Below are 16,939 nucleotides of genomic sequence, written 5' to 3' on the forward strand. Positions count from 1 at the left end.
AAATTCTTGCTGTTTATAAGACACTCAGTTATAACAGGCCAAATGAAATAAAAAACATAGTAACCCACATGAGACAGAACAGGTAAAGGCACAAAGGGACAGACAGGAGCAGGGGTCCTAAGTGATTTGCTTGCCCATCTGCCAATGCTCCTTATTGTGATAATAGCACCTCAATTTTTCTTTCCTCTACATTCAGTTCATATGACTTTGACATCTTACTCCTGTCAAGTTCTCCCAGGTTCCAGGGGTGAAAAAGTGACCCAGATCTGGTCAATTGGGTCATTTCCTTTCCTCCTGACTTTATGGGTTACCATGGAGCACAAGACAGGTTGATAGAATCCATGCAAAACTAGTTAGAAAGAAGAGTTGGGTGTCAAAAGGACCACAGAACAGAAATTTGCTGGACCTAGTTTTCAGGACAACCCTGGGAACTTTTAAATATTTTTTTTTTTCCCTGCTAAAGTGACTTTGAATGGAGTTTCTGTAACTTTTCCCTTAAAAAATTCTGAACAAGGTAGGGATCATTCTGTTGGAATTTTATTTCTTTTGATTTACGCTGTAGTTGAACAATAACATTTAATATGAAGGCAGGTAGCTTTAAGATGACCTGATGATTCTGGTTGCCTAGTGTTCACCATCTGGTGTAACCCTGTCCTCTTGAGTATAGGCTGAACCCTGTGACACTCTTCTATTGAATGGAAGCCAAGAGTGATGGGCTGTCACTTCCAAGATTAAGTTTCAGAGAAGCTATGGCTTTTGCTGACATGCCCTTTCTTGCCCTCTCTTGGCTCTCCTGCTCTGAGGAAGGCCAGCTGCCACATATGAACTGCCCAAAGGAAAGAACCTTGTGAGGAAAAAAACCAAAAACAAAACCCAAAGCTGAAGCCTCTAACCAACAGCCAGCAAGGACCTGAGGCCTGCCTGCAGTCACGGAATTAAGCCTGGACAGGAATCATCCCCTAGTCCAGCCCACAGGTAACTATAACTCCAGTCTAGACCTTGATCACAACTTCCCGAGAGCCCAGAAGCCCAGGGACCTAGCTAAGTTGATCTCCAGACTGTAAGATGTGATTGTTATTTTAAGCTTCTAAGTTTTGGGCTAATTTGTCATGTAGCAATATATAACTAATAGAATGGAATTAACCCGAGTAGATTAACAATAAAATATTCATTCTCTTCCTCTCTATTATATTTCCCAAGACAACTCTCAATTATTTCATTTATAGGATTTACAAATGCAGTTTTAATATATTGAAGTTAATAACATAATTATATTGATATGAGAGAACTATATTAATAGTAATGAATTATGTGGTTCTAATGAAATATGGCATTTGAATGGTAAGATTCTTTTTTTTTTAGAGAGAGAGAGAGAGAATTTTTAAATATTTATTTACTTATTGATTTATTTTTAGTTTTCGGCAGACACAACATCTTTGTTTGTATGTGGTGCTGAGGATCGACCCGAGCCACACGCATGCCAGGCGAGCTTGCTACCGCTTGAACCACATCCCCAGCCCAATGAATGGTAAGATTCTTTAAGAGAAATTCTGAGAGTTGAAATGCCAATCTAGTTTAGACTAGTCTGTTTTACAAATACACACATTGAGCACCTACTGTGTTCCACACATAGAAAGATAAATAGTGCAATTGGCCTCTTGCAAAGAGTTCAAAGGAGAGGAGAGAAACAGGTAAGATTGAAACAGATTAATCAAGGGAAGAGTCACTCTTACTAGGAGTGTGACACTGGATAAGCCATTTAACTGTTCAGTGCTTTATTTTCCTCATTTATAAAATGATGAATAACAATAATAACAGCTGATTAATCACCTTATAAGATTGTTAGAAGGACTAAAAAGAATATATATATACACACACACACTGTAAAATGTCAAAATAAAATAAATCATTAAAAGTATAATGCTTATTATAAAAAATATAATATATGGGCTTTACTGGAGAAATAGATAAGAATCATTCATAATTCATTTACTGTTTACAGCATGTGAAAAAAATTTCCATTGCCTATTTAAATATGTTCTTAAATTTGAAATTTGTACTCTAAAGGTACCTGGTTTGAACACTCCTTTAAATACCATGCAATCTGAATTGCTTCTCTAAATGTAAATGTCTCACACTTTCATCTTAATTTATTCTCTGTGAGAAGACACTTTATAGTAATTGTTTCAGGAAAACTGAGTAAAAAATACATAGAACATGCAAATTCCAATCATTTTGGTCAATTCAAAACTTTTGTGAGCAAAAAATTTTCTGCCCTATGAAAAAAAGACAGAATTTTATTTGATATTACATTTAAACAGTGTTTAAAGTTACTATTTAGAATCAATTTAATGTTCTCATTGCTTCTATTACCTTCTCCACCAAGGTTCCTCTGATATTCCTTGCGAATCATTAAATCAACATTTTGAGGTCACTGGAAAACACTTTATTTTTCATATTTTCAATTTGCCACTGTACTTCAATTCATTATTCTAGTCCAAATAGCAGATCTGTTAATAAAATTGTACAGGCAAGAATAATTGATTTCATTTTAGGGAAAAGATATCAACAGTAAACTGCTTTGGACTGAGCAATCAATGGTTATTGAATTCTAGACTCCAGGCTAATATTTCCAGCTCTACAAGGTCCTTGAGACTCCATTTGCCCACTTTGCTTTTAATGAACAAGGTCAAAATCATGAAATGAAATACTATGACTCTAATAGCATACTTTATCTCAGAAAAATTTTAGCCTCTAGGCATCATAAACTTCCAAGTATCTTTTCAGTAAGCCTAAATGTTAATATACATATCAAAGTTGAAGATAAATATGTCCCTTGGAATCCAGTTGTACTCTAGTTGTCTACATTTTGGTAAAAATAAAATTAAAATAAACATTTATTAAGCTCTAACTATGGGCTCACCAAGGAGCAAAGGGACTCTAAAGTTGATGGAATAGGTAAAATATAATTGAAAAACTTAGAAAATACAGAGAGTGAGGAGTGAATTTTAGGTTTCTAGTTTGTACAAATTTTAACAGGATAATGCCTTTAACTAAAAAAGGGAAGGAAGGTAGAATGAACATGTTTGTGATAGGGGATAAAGGGCTTAGGTTCAGTTTCTAAGAAGTTGAAATCTGAGATGATGGAGCACCCAGATGACAGTTGGACATAAAGAACCTGAGCTCATCTGTGGTATCAAAACTATAGAGTATACAGAGTGGGAAGGCAAGGACTCAAACTCCAGGAAAGACAAAGAGCTAAATCAGGAGGAGGCACAGAAGGAGAAGGTCATCAGAAAAGTGGGGAAGAACCATGAAAAAGATGGACCACAGATGCTAAGACAGAGGGAAGACTCCAAGACCAAAGGAATGAGCAACTGCCAACTTGGACAGCAAGATCAACAAAGTGAAGGAAGTTCTAAAGAACTCCTGGTGATCTTTGCTTTAAAGTTGCACTGATAATCTTAGCTAGGTCATGTTCAGTGCAATGGCGGGAGTGGAATCCAGAGGGCCACGCAACATTATTCAATTATTCTGATATTAACTAGGCACCTTTGTTGTGCTTTGAGGATAGAAAAGTACATATGAAATTTCTGGTAAAAGATATGTGGGAGGCTGGAGAAGGTAGGGAAAGCAGAGTCAAAAGTACTCAGAAGTAGCCTTTATCTTTGGTTGAGAGAGTGTACAAGGCATGAAGAAGGGAGGTGCGATTTGGGAACAACTGTTGAAGGAAAGGGCAAGAGAGTAACTGGAAATAAAGACAAAAGATTGATGACTGGTGTTAAGAGCCCAGCTAAGGCTGGAACTCATAAATCTGTAATGTGGCCAACCACCATGGTGGTGCAGGTTTTCCTTCCAGTAATGCCAGTAGCTTGAGAGCAGGAGTGAGGACCACAGATGATCTGAAGCAGCTCAGGTTGAGTACTGGCAGAAGCACGGGGCTGAAGTGTCAAGGGGAGATGAATATTTGAGGGGCCTGTTGATTTACCAGGGAACCAGACACCTAATGGAAGAAGTCCACAGCATTCTCACTGGTAGAGAGGACAGATAGGGCACTGAAGGACATATGAGTTTAACATTTAGAATTGAAGGAGAGTGAGGGGGGGGGAACTGGGACATAGGGAATATTGAAGGAGAAAAAGGATATAAAAATGAAGAATCTGATAAAAATTAAGAGGTATAAAATGTCTTAACAAAGTAAAGAACTAATCCTACACTTCAAAAAAAGTGATGCCCTTCACTATGAATTTTCTCTAGATAGTGTAAAATTTGTCTTTTGTTTTTAATAGGAAACAGATTCAAGTCACATCAGGTCATTTCTGAGATTCACTATTACATCTCAAACAAAGAGATCACTATCATGTTAATAAAGTCTTACAATTTCTGATTATTTGGGAACCTTTCAATCCGAAGAAGAAAAAATCAAAAAGCAAAGATCTTCCAAATGAAAATAATAAATAGCAAATTGTCTGAGACAATTACAACATCAAAGTAAGACAGACACCTGGACAAAGCCAAGCTGATACTGGGTTAGGTAAATGACAGAACCTGACACCAATTTGCCACTGTACTTCAAGAACCAGAATAATATTCACTTGAAATATTTATACTTCATGTAAATATTTTTAGCTTTATTTGAGAAATATTTCCCACCAGTATCTCTGCTATGTGGGGATTTATTCTATTTGAAAACAGGGTGAACATGATTCATATGTAACTTAGTAATAGAGAAGGTAAAGAAAGGAAACTAGCTCCTATATCACTCTCAAATTCACATGAACTCAAGAATTTATTGGGGACCCCTGGAGAACTCTGCTGTTACAATGTATTTATACCCACATTCACATTTTTGCTCATGATGTATTGGTTTCATATATAGCTTTAATAATGTGAGTGAGAATTCTCACAGACAAAAAATGCATTAATAATCAGATAGTCCAATGGCCAGATGTGGCACAGTGCTCCTGCTTTTGGTTCCATGTTGCTGAGGAATTAGGAACAAGCCTTAGTCAAGATCTCCACCCTAGACTGGATCCACTTGCTCATCTTGGTAATAATAAATCCAAGTGTCTTCTGGTCCAAACACATTGTGGATTATTAACATCAGTTTCTAATTTCAGATTTGGTGAGACAACAACAGAGTCACACCAGAAAGTAAGGCAAGTTGTCCTGTTCAAAGCACAATTGAATTCAAAAAAATTGAATGAGCAGGACTAAAAAGGAAATTTATCTCATTACACAACAGTTAGTCCTAACAGTAGCTACATTTGCTGCTTTTTCTATTTTTAGAGGCAAGGAATTATATCCAAGCCAGCTTAGGCCAGTTTGTCCAGAGGGTAAAGGTTGGGATCTGGAGGGCACCCTTGAGCAGCCACGAGGGGAGGGGTCACAGAGTGCAGTGTCTGGGGGCTTGCCACACTGCACACAGCCCTCAGCACAAAGTATGGCTCAAACAATATTTCACTAATAGTACCTAGCAGTCCAGAAAATTGTGTGACATTGGGAAAGTTAATTGGACTTTTTTGGCTCCAGCATATTTAGAAAATAAGGATAATAATATCTGTTTTGTAGAGTTATGTGCATTAAATGAAATAATGCATGAAAAGTGTTTCACCCAGGACACAACACACATTAATCTCAGGAGACTAAGAATCAGGAACTTTCTAACAAGTGCCGGTTGAAAAAAGAAGACAGACCTAGAAAAATCTTATGAAATATATATGTTTCCTTTCTCCTCCTCCTTCTTCCTCTTCTGCCTTCATGCATTTTGTTTCTCTAACACTGTGATAAGAGCTGTTTTCTATGTTATATGGAGTAGTAGGAGAGGCCAGAGTCACGTTTAGTTTGGATATGGTGAACTAAATCTCCTGTGGTCAGAGAATTGTTTTCTAAACTTCCTAATTAACTGGATATGTGAAAATTAACTATGAAGTAATCAGATATGCTTCTGTGGGTAGAAGATGGGAACCAGTGTCCTTCATAATTTGGCAAGCAAGAAACCTCTCCTGATGGCCAGGCAATGCCCAGGTGCTGGAACATGAAGATGATAAAGTAGCACTCTCAGGTGGCAAGCACATGTAAGTACTCACAAGACCAGGTGGTACATGGGCATGCCACTCACACATACCCACATACCGGAGCCCAGGTTTAACCCTTCCAAGAGTGAGCAGAGTGGCAGGGAGCTACACCTGGTAGCAGGCAGTCTTTGAAAGAGTTTGAGGGAAGAGTTTGAGGGAAGGTAAAATAAAAACTACAACAACTTCACAGACTTACATACTTATGCCAGTCCTGTTCTTAGTGGACTATGTATTCTTGAGTTAGATATGTTCTTCCTTTTAGCCTTTAAAAAAAAAAAATCAGAGGCTGGAGTTGTGGCTTAGTGGTAGAGTGCTGGCCTAGCACATGCAAGGTGCTGGTTTTGATGTTCAGCACCACATAAAAATAAATAAATAAGTAAACAAACAAACAAATAAATAAATGTATTGTGTCCAACTACAACTAAAAAAATAATTAAAAAAAATAACTCAATTCTACTATGTTGTTATGGTTAATATGTAAAATTAGAAGACTGGACTATAAGGTTCCAACAGTTTTCAACTTTATGCGTAGCATCTTCCAAATGGCCCTGAAAATACCATTACAGAAAAACTTTGGGATTTTTGAAAACGAAAGAGGTATTTATTCGGTAAATCATAAAACCTTTGTATTGTTAGATAAAACCAGCCATAAATAACCGATCCCAGATGCTGAGGATTCCCCAGTTCCACTTGATAATAAAAGGCCACTGTAAATCCATAAAGGGAAAATTATAACCAACTGCTGTGCACCTGTACACCCGAAATATGACCATGATTACAGGCAGGGTGAAATGTACTGAATAAAGTATTTTCTAAATCAAAATTCATACCCATGTCTTCAAAATACTTGCAAAGATGGGGCTAAAGTTGTAGCTCAGTGGGAGAGTACTTGCCTACCACATACAAGGCTCTGGGCTCAACCCCATCACTGCAAAAATACATACATACATTCATACATACATACTTGCAAAGTTCATTTTTTCACGTGTAGGCGACAGTTTACAAAAACAAGTGTTAACCACAACTGTGATCATTTGTAAAACTCTCCAGCGAAGCTATCTGTTAACCTACATTCAGTTTTTAGAATCAGCAAGGATGCCACTGTTGGCTTCACCTTCTATATTGGCTACATTTGACATGTGCCTGGTTATATTTCAAAATTGGGGCTTCACAAATCAAATGTTATTTCCTACACCTGAAAATTCAGGAACCACATATTGCTGCCAGCAGAAGTGCAACATGAAAACCTAAGACCAGCTCAGCAGTAATCAGAGGCACCTGTTTCACAAAATGCTTGCCACTGTACTGAAATTAATCATTTAAAAGTATGTTGTTTAACCCCTCTCATGAAAAGCAACTCAGACAATCATCAGAAAATAGAAAGACTTTTTAATATTACACTGGATTTATTTCTAAAAATAAAAGATTAATTCCCTAAATCATGTTTAATGAACAGTAATAGATCTAGAAAATAGCAATATTCCAATAAGCAAATTAAGATTCCCTGGTCATCTATTGTTAATAAGATAGCAACAGTAACATACAGTCCAATTTTCCATAAAGCAACAGAGGATGACTATGCTGTGGACTGTAACTAGAAAGAGCCTGCATGAATTTCCTGGCTCTCTAGAAACTGTTTTTGACACATGCTCTTTCCTATAACATGCATAAGCCATTAAAAACCTCTACAATGTGGTAAGTTTCAAAGACTAGGGAGAAGTGTGATGTATTTTTGTCCTACTGAAAACAAATGATGAACTGTAAAATGATCATAGATTTTTGTATACTCTGATTATATGGCAAGTGCCCCTTTAGATTAAGAATTGTGCTCAATGATGATTAGAACCCAAATATAAAGATTACTATACATTTACTGTCACTATTCTAAAAGCATAACAAACCATTTTATCATTCCTCCCAAAATGCTATCCCCACTTTAGTTACTCCTAACTCGGCAGGATCAGACTTAAAGGCGTCTATATGTGAATGCCAACAGCAACACTAACTTTTTGAACAAAATAAAGTCTTTCTCCAGTGACTGTGTCCCAGTTAGCCAGAGCCACATTTTACCTGTTAATGAAATATTATATAGGTATGATCAGGCCTGCTTTAAATCTGTTTTTTTTTTCCTTCTCCTTTTTCTATTCTTGCTACCTCATTCCTAGGAAGAAATGCAAATTCTGAATTTCAAACAATTGCAATTACAAATGAACATTAAGAAAGCAATGCGTTCGGAAGATGTCAAGGAAAATGCTGTATTGGGATTGATACATACAACACTTTTAACTTCTGGGGGTTTTATGTCCCTGCCTCCTCCTACCTAGTTCTTCACACAGTGGCTCCATCTCTTCAAATGCGCCAGTCCATCTTCTTATTCTTAAAGAGGGCCACCTTAGCTAACATACCACTTGACTACCTCCCGCACTGTGTCCCAAAGCTTCCATCTCATTTTCTTCATTGCACTTCCAGTCAGCTTTTGTTTTCTACTTCCCTGTTAGCTTGCTCCTTCTCCTAGGGCAAGGGTTTTCTCTGGTCTTTGCACGTCTGTATCTCTAGCACCCATGGAGGTGTTTCCCAGGCATCACCAGGTACATGTTGATCGTCTAAAGTGCTTGATATCCAAAGTGTTCCAGGTTTTAACTTTGGAATATTCACATATACATGATGAGATACCTTGGAGAAGGGACTCAAATATAAACTCTAAATTTATGCTTCATATTTACAAATAGGCTAAAGGTAATTTTATACAATGATTTTACTGTGTGTGAGCTTTGTGACATATCACATGGGGTCTGGTATGGAATTTTCCTCTGGTGGTATCATACTGGCACTCAAAAACTTTCAGATTTCAGAACATTTTAGGTTATAAATGTTCAATTTGCATTTGCTAAGTGAATAAAAGTGTTAGAATGTTAACCATAAATTTAATCTTCCTATTTTTTATAGAGTAAGGAAATAAAGAAGAAAGTTCAAAAACTATACTTATTTTAAATGTTATTAATTATGAGTAACTTATCTATCTTATTTTAGAGTCAGTTCTAAAAATTTCTAGTACAGAGATCTTCAAAGGTTTGACATGTAAACTGAAATTCAACTGAATTTTACATATCTATAGACCTAATTGTTGATATTTAGTTTAAATCCACAGGTTCAAATAATTTAATTCTATACCTGAATGTTTCAGAGAAACTTCTGGGCCATAAGATTATGAAATAGTTGAGACATCAGAACAGAATGCTAACACTTCAAATTAAAAAGGCAGATAATCAATTGCTTTCTATATTTAAAAATACCACTGGGAATGTTTGCCTCTGGCATTTGGCTGAATTATCTGGTGAGAGGTGCATGGGGAAATTGTGTGGTCCCCTCTACAACAAGATTCAACTCTGAACAGAAACTGGGGACAGGAAATGTTAAATGCACGTAGGTAATGCTAAGGGCAACATCTTTTGCCCAAGTGTGACCACTTGCTACCTCCTTCCTCCAGCTGTGTGGGCCATGTGCTTCACAGGGAGATGCAGGCTACTGTCTGTGTCATTGGGTGTTTCCTCTTCCTTGGGTCTTTAGTGTCTTACACTGCTAAATAGCACTCCCATTTTACACCCAAGACACAAAAGTATAGGGACTCAGGTGATACATCCAAGGTCACGTAGTTTCCTAGTTTCAGTAAGAGAATTAATTGTTAGAGGGTAGAAATTCTAATGGAATAAAATCTATGTTTCATCTTTGACACTTATTTCTATCCAATGAAAATAACCAAATAGTCATATTTCTCCAATTAAAAGATTACAAACACTACCAGCTTAGACGATCTGAGTTTCCATCCTCGTTCTGCTCCTTTTCTCACTATAGAATCTTTAATTTGGGCAGCTCTGGAAATCCCATGACCCAAAAGAAGGGACCACACATGCACAAGAGCCTTCTGATTTTTCCCTTCCACCTTTTCAGGCTGGTTTGACTCCCTCCTGCCTCCAGAGTGGTTTCTCCTCAGGCAGAGGGCATCAGAGTGAATTTGCAGATTCCTTAGGAGCTTTCTGACAGACCCAGCTTGGTTTATATGTCCATTACTAGACCCATTGCCCTGGGCTAAGAAATGGTATACAATAATGATGACGGTTTTGATCAATCAATAATGACAGAATTGGAGTAGAAACAGAATATTTCAATATGGAGACAGCTCTTCCCAGGGCGGGGAGTGGAGGGGAGTAGGGCCGAGTTTCAGGGAAGACAAATAGATGTTCACTTCATCATGAAAACAGAAAGTACTAAAATGTATTTTTCATTAAATAAGTGGAAGTTTTGGTGATCTTTTAGAAATACACAAAAAAGAAATGAAAAAATTGCCTACATGGATGTGGGCCCAATACAGAGATCTTCTGGATTTGTATAGTTAAGACAAAAATAGCACTGAAGGAATTACTCACCTCCACATGCCATATGTTATATCCGTGAGAAAATAACATGAGTAGAGAGAAGACATGAAGTCTCAGTGCATTTTCAATTCAAAATTGTGTATATTTATTTGGATCAAGATATAGATTTTGAACATGCAGTGTATTTGTTAAGAGAATGCCAGAAACTTAACATATAATTTAACATACAGTTCAGAACTTACTTAAAAGAAGCACAGATTCAGTGTCTTGTTCTGCCTCGAAGTTAATGTGTCTACCTTTCAAGTTTTTAACAAATGCTGGATGACCACATAGCTGAGATACTGGGGAAGGATTTCCTACACAGGATGGCAGATCTTGCTAACTCAACTTCAAAGTGAGTCCCAATTCTAATAGTCTCAAATAGAATTGATATCTTAAATCCCCTGAAGAGATATTTATTGAGAAAAGTAGACATATTTTTAAACCATAGTGCAAATAAGAGAAGCAGAAAATACTGTTGTCTGGTCTTTGAGTCATCAGCAATCACTGTTATTAACATCACCCATAAATGAGACATTGCGTTAGTTTGACTTACAAGATAGAGTAAGGAGTTAGGTTGTTTTTTTTTTTTCCCCAAGACTTTAGTATAAGATGATCACATGTTCAAAACAGTAAAACCACTTATCAAGGAAATCAACCATTGTAATTCATATGAAGATGTATCTTGGGCCTGAGTATCATCAGAAGGATCAGATCTTAAGAGAGCTAAACACGCATGTGAGATAATGACTAGAGCATGGACCAGACCCAATAAAGGAATCTGGCTTTTAGTAATCAGTGGGACTTGCACATGTCATTTGAATTGTTGAATATCTTAGATTAAACAACAACAACAACAAAAAACTACTAAGAAATACTCAGGTGGAACAAAGTAAATTCTAAGGTCCTTTTCAACTTTACTATTCCTTTAAATTATTCCACATAGAATAAAAATTAAGTTTGGGATAATAGAGTTGATGATACAAAGTACCCAACATACTAGCTAGCCAGTCTCAACAAAAATGTACTGTAGATGGAGAGCATTTCTTAGGAAAGAAAAATAAACATAATAGTCATAAAATAAGAAATGTTTGCTGTTTCCTTATATTGATGCTGCTTCTAATTCTTGTGTGTTTTCTTGAGTCAAACAGCTGAGGCTTGAATCACCCAGGATCTCACATCCAAGACCTGTCAGTTCAATGATCACTGTTTTCAACACAGAAATGAATGGCTGCTATGCTGCTAAGCACTGGAGAAGTAAGGATAGTCTATGAAATGTGCTTGCTTCTCTTCTTCCCCCTCCCCTCTCCTCTCTCCCTTTATACCCCAAAGCCTGAGGAAGGCAACAGACACTTTGATTATATGTCAGCTCTTGCACATATTATAGCAAGGATCAACCATCTTTCCAAAGTATGTCAAAATTCTCACTCAATCCTATTGGTACATCTATTAAGAGAGAAATGCCATTCACTAGATGCAGAGAGGGTATATAAATTCTTTGAATTTATAAAGAAAAACTTTTAATGTTAAAATTTAGTCAAAGGATCTAGTAAGAAGAAATTAATTGTTTAATCACCCACACCAGTGCCTAAAAAATCCTCACACTACAAACACCCACTGCTAATTTTTTTGCTAAGAAGAATAATGCACAATATTTTCCAATTAAAGAAAAAAAAGTGAATCATTCCTCTTATAACATAATCTGAACATGCAAACTACTTTAAAGCCTGAATTATCCAAATAAGGATTTTAAATGCATACATTGCCTAATAAAATAACTTAGCCAAGAATGTTTTTATACACACACATATCACAATTATTGGTCAATACTACTGAAATAGTCAAACAAAAACAAATCAACAAATGAAATAATTTGTAAAAACAAATGACCTTTCTCCAAAAGATCTACACCATAGTCATGTTCCTCCCTCTCTCTAGTTTCCCTGTAGGGACCTCAGAAGGAAGTCAAAGGGTCACTAACAGCTATCTTCACCAACTTTTCTGCACAGCTTTTCTCCTGCAGAGATGAGTCAGGATGAAACCTGGAAGAGCAGTTACCAGGCAGGAAGTCCATGCTTAATCCAATACCATTGCACACATGCAAAAAGGTGCTAGGGTCTTATGAAAGAGATAAATAAATTTCTTCTTTTCAAGTAGTCAGTGTCAGGTTAGAATTTTTATCAGGGATAAGAACAGTCCTAAGTACATTATCTGTTTTATAACTTGAATATTATTCAATGTGGCTAAATAAAAATATATAAACAATATAGTAATTTTATTTTCTTATATGGGAGATTAAATAAAATCTGATCTGAAAGATCCTTTAAAGAAACATTGCTATAACTTAGTACTTAGTGGAAAACAAATAAAATCACCAAACATAATATAATTGAATTTTAGGGTTCTTTTTTAGCTTTTTTGTCACATTCAGGATCATGGCAGTTCTGTAATCAATGCAAATTTCTCTTAAGGAATAATGCCAAGTGAATCATCTATGTGAGAACCTCAAAGAATAAATGGTTCTCCTTGGTCGATACAATTAAGTACAAGATGTGGTCTATGATTTACCAATATATTCAGAACTCTGTAGTTTTATGAAAATTCTTCAAAGCTTCTTCATACCCAATGATAGATTATAATCTTCAAGTGACAAGAATTCCCACACTAACAATTCCTGCCAGAAAGTCAATTCCCTGAAGATATTCAGGTAAATAAAAAAAAAAAAATCCCAGTTAAAATCCCTTAGTTGATACCTTTATGCCAAACTGGGCACAGCAGCATGTGCCTCAAGTCCCAGCTCTCTGGAGGTTGAGAAAGGTGTATGGAGAGTTCAAGGCCAACCTGGACAACAAAACCAGACCCTATCTCAAAAAAAAAAAAAAAAAAATAGATAGAAAGAAAAGAAAAAGAAAGAAAGAATGATAAAACTTTAACTGCATTGTGTTAGAAATCATGTAAAATTTAAAATTATATAGTTCTACACCTAGAAAAATCTTTAGAAATAAAACCATCTTGTGTCATATTTTAGGAAACTAAATCCCAGAAATATTTGATGATTTGCCCAAGGCACCTGTCTAGCTTATTTAAACTCCTGAATTATGAAAGGACAGATGAGTGACAAGAGCAGTTCTTTTAAAGAATCAAATATATTCATCTTCGTGTACATTTGAATACATCAATTCTAAATCAAAACACACTATAGAAGAGACATTATTTAGGATAAAGTTGAATATCAGTAACCACTTGAAACTGTACAAAAGAGGGGGCAGACTTATTGGGGAATTTTCTGGGGAGTTCTTTCTAGCTCAGTCTTTCATTATATATACAAAGTTTCTCTGGTAATCTGAACCAATAGAAAAATTGACAAGACAGAGAGCTAAGTTTCAAGAAACAAACAGTACAGGGAGGAAATAAGAATGCCACCTCTAGTTTATCAATGGCACCGATAATAAAGATGTGAATGTCATCAGGAAAGTCCACCACATTCTGTGCTTTGATATGAACAGTTTTTAAGTCATGAAAGAAAAAGCACACAGGGCATAAACTTTCAAATTATGCCAAAGACTAATTAAAACAGATACACAGTAGATATCATTGAATTCAACCATAGTGCCCATTTGAGAGGGCTGGCTGTAAGCATTAGTCTCGCCCTTTAATACATTTCTACAGCTGTTAAACATAAGTGGATGTCTCCCATACACAATTCAGAGAGGCCCTGAAACTGAAGCCAAAAGATGCACTAAGAGGCCATCATGCCATATGACACATCTTTAAAAGCTCTGGCTGTTTGACATCTGACGAAACGCCAAATCCCTAGTGCACAAGTCTACTGTGACACATTCTGCTTACCATGTAGCAGATTGGAGTTGGACACTCACTATGTATCTAACTCCACAAAGTTACAGACTGTCTAATGGGTGCTTTCTGATAAATCGCAGGTAAGACATCAGTTTCATATCCAAAGCAAATGACTTGATGGTTAACATCTTATCCTTAGCCTGACCTTGACAAACCAGGTAAGATATGATTACTGCACTTGAAGTATAAAGACTATGACTATGATATCATTCTCTTAACTGTTTTAAAGACATTTCTTGGATACCTCCATAATATTTTTCCTTGTAGGTGTATGTTATAAACTTAGAGTTTTTCTGTTGTTTTTTTATAATCCTTCACAAACTATCTGCAGGTATCTAAGGGATTTTGTTTGAATCTACTTGTACAAACATATGTCATTTTACAAATCTGAGGCATGAATCTGACTTAGTATATATTGATTGCAAGAAATTTGTACAATGAATGACAATATAATTAAAAGTACTTAAGCTTCTTTTTTTTTCAATTTCTGAATTTTCAAAATTACTCATGCAAGCTGACAGTATTTCTTGATGTGACACAAATCTTAAATTCTAGAATACATTAGGAAAACTAAATTTAGAAAAAATAGACTCACTACATTAGAACAGACTATTCACATACACGCTTTATGAGAGAAATATCTTTAAAACTCTGATTACCAAATCATAGCCGTATTTTTTAAGAAAATGCCAAATAATGACAATTTTGCATTGTTATCGCCAACATGTGAGTTTTCAACCCTCGGCCTTTATCAATCCCAGCAGAATTTCTGGCATATAGAATTAATTCACGTGGCTTTCAATGCCATAGAAATTAGGATCTAAATTATTTATTAGTCAATGCTCAGGGGTTGTGAATGGGATACATTCATGTTAGAGATCAAAAGGCCAGAAAAAAGTAGGACTGGAATGAAAATTTTACAAAGATTCCTATTCAACAAGGTCAGAAATAAGTTCTAATTTTTAAAATGTAGATTATATATAGCTGCCATCTACCTCTTTCTCATTTGGGCACATAAACTCAGTGATCTCTGCTTTTTCTTTGCACCCTGAGGCATTCCTGGGCATTTTAAATCTATCGGGGACCCATCCACAGCTCACCAGGAACTTAGAGCACTGACAGGTACAAGAAAAATCCTAGTTCTCTGCTATTTATTAGCTAATTTACGAATGTCTCAACATGAATATGTTATTTTATGGTTATTGCTGCTTGTAGCTGACAGCACATAAGAATTCCCTTAATTTAACAAAATTATGAGCAAACATCACAGAAAAGCATTTGAACTCCCTTGTACAAACAGCATTTCAGATTACAGAAAACTGTCTAGAAGTCTTAATTGGAAGTGTTCATCATCGGCACCAACTTGAACATGAACAATTCTTTCTCCCATGAGGAGCCTTCCCAATTTTAAAAGGTAAAAACAACAACAACAACAACAAACATACAGCATTATTGAAAAACAGCAAGTACAGCAGAACATATTTTGACCAATTAAGAGATTAGCTTGCAAGATACTTTTTTGAATGGCTTATTAAAATAACAATCAATTAATTACATCTAAAATATTAACCATGTGTCTAGACCTACGGCTGGTTATACTGTCTAGATCCTATCTGATAACTATTCTTGCAACAAATCAAGTAAAATGTAGCACTTCAGTACTTACAGACTGCTCCCAGAGAACACCATCTGGGGAACCTTTTTCATTTAAGATTAAAGCTGCACACAAGGTTTATTGTTAGTCCCAGCAAGCAAGAAGGAACAGGAGAGGAGGGTGGAGGGAAGTGCTTACTTCGAAAATGCTCCGAAGCATAATAATAGACATCCTCATAGCCCTCGTGGTAATCCTCTTCTGGTCGGTACTTTTTGCCCTTTCTTCTCCTAGATCTTCGGATCTGCTTGACAAAACCCAGAAAGCGGTCCATCTCTTGCTCACTGTGCAGCCCTGCTCAGCCAGCACCAGAGTGCAGAGACAACCCAGCTGCTTGGGAAGCCGGTGGAGCATGAATGACCAACACACCAAGCCTGGGGACTGGACGCACTGCCTTGTATCTGCCTCTATGCTATCACCACAGCAGAGATTTTAGCCATGGAAGAGATTCAAAATAAGAGTGCTATGGAGTTTACCTTGACAAGATTTCTCATTTAGTTTAATAAACTGTCAGATCTGCAATTTGAAAAAGAGGAGAGGGAGAGAAAGTGAAATGACAATGAAAGACTAGGAGGAAAAAAAAAAAAAAAAAACGGCAAAGCTTTAGACTTCAAATAGTTTCAAAACAAAAGTTCAGGAGATTTGGCTGAGGCAAGAGGATCCCAGCACTAGAATGTCACTATCCAACCTCTCCACCACCAGGGGCGGGGGTGTGTAGGAGAAGAGGGGCGGGGAAACATAGTCAATGGACGGAACCAAAGGGAGAGATAAACTGACTTTTTCCTACCTGCTAATCCCACCACCTGATTTTAGCACCCCTTCTCTCAAAGCACAAGCACATGCTTGGGAAACTTCTTAGAAAGCTATTGTTTTGCAATGGGCGGACTGAATAACTTTGGGCTCTCTCACATATCCCATTAATGAGCAGCAAAGTGGTTTCA

At 36.5% G+C, this 16,939-nt stretch overlaps 1 protein-coding gene and 1 long non-coding RNA gene across 2 annotated transcripts in view; one reads left to right on the forward strand and one right to left on the reverse strand.

Annotated features, from left to right (window-relative positions):
• The window catches only part of LOC308658283 (uncharacterized protein), a gene marked incomplete at its 5' end in the record, with an annotated part of 347,970 nt that overhangs the window by 70,381 nt on the left and 260,650 nt on the right, over nucleotides 1-16,939 (reverse strand). The window lies entirely within an intron of this gene.
• Nucleotides 1,463-16,672, forward strand: LOC308657986. The gene is made up of 3 exons (XR_014024116.1): nucleotides 1,463-1,528; nucleotides 11,633-11,746; nucleotides 16,233-16,672. It is a non-coding gene; the product is annotated as an uncharacterized lncRNA (long non-coding RNA).

This window comes from Spermophilus citellus (assembly GCF_964194105.1).
Source record: "Spermophilus citellus genome assembly, chromosome: 10".
NCBI classification, from domain to species: Eukaryota; Metazoa; Chordata; class Mammalia; order Rodentia; family Sciuridae; genus Spermophilus; species Spermophilus citellus.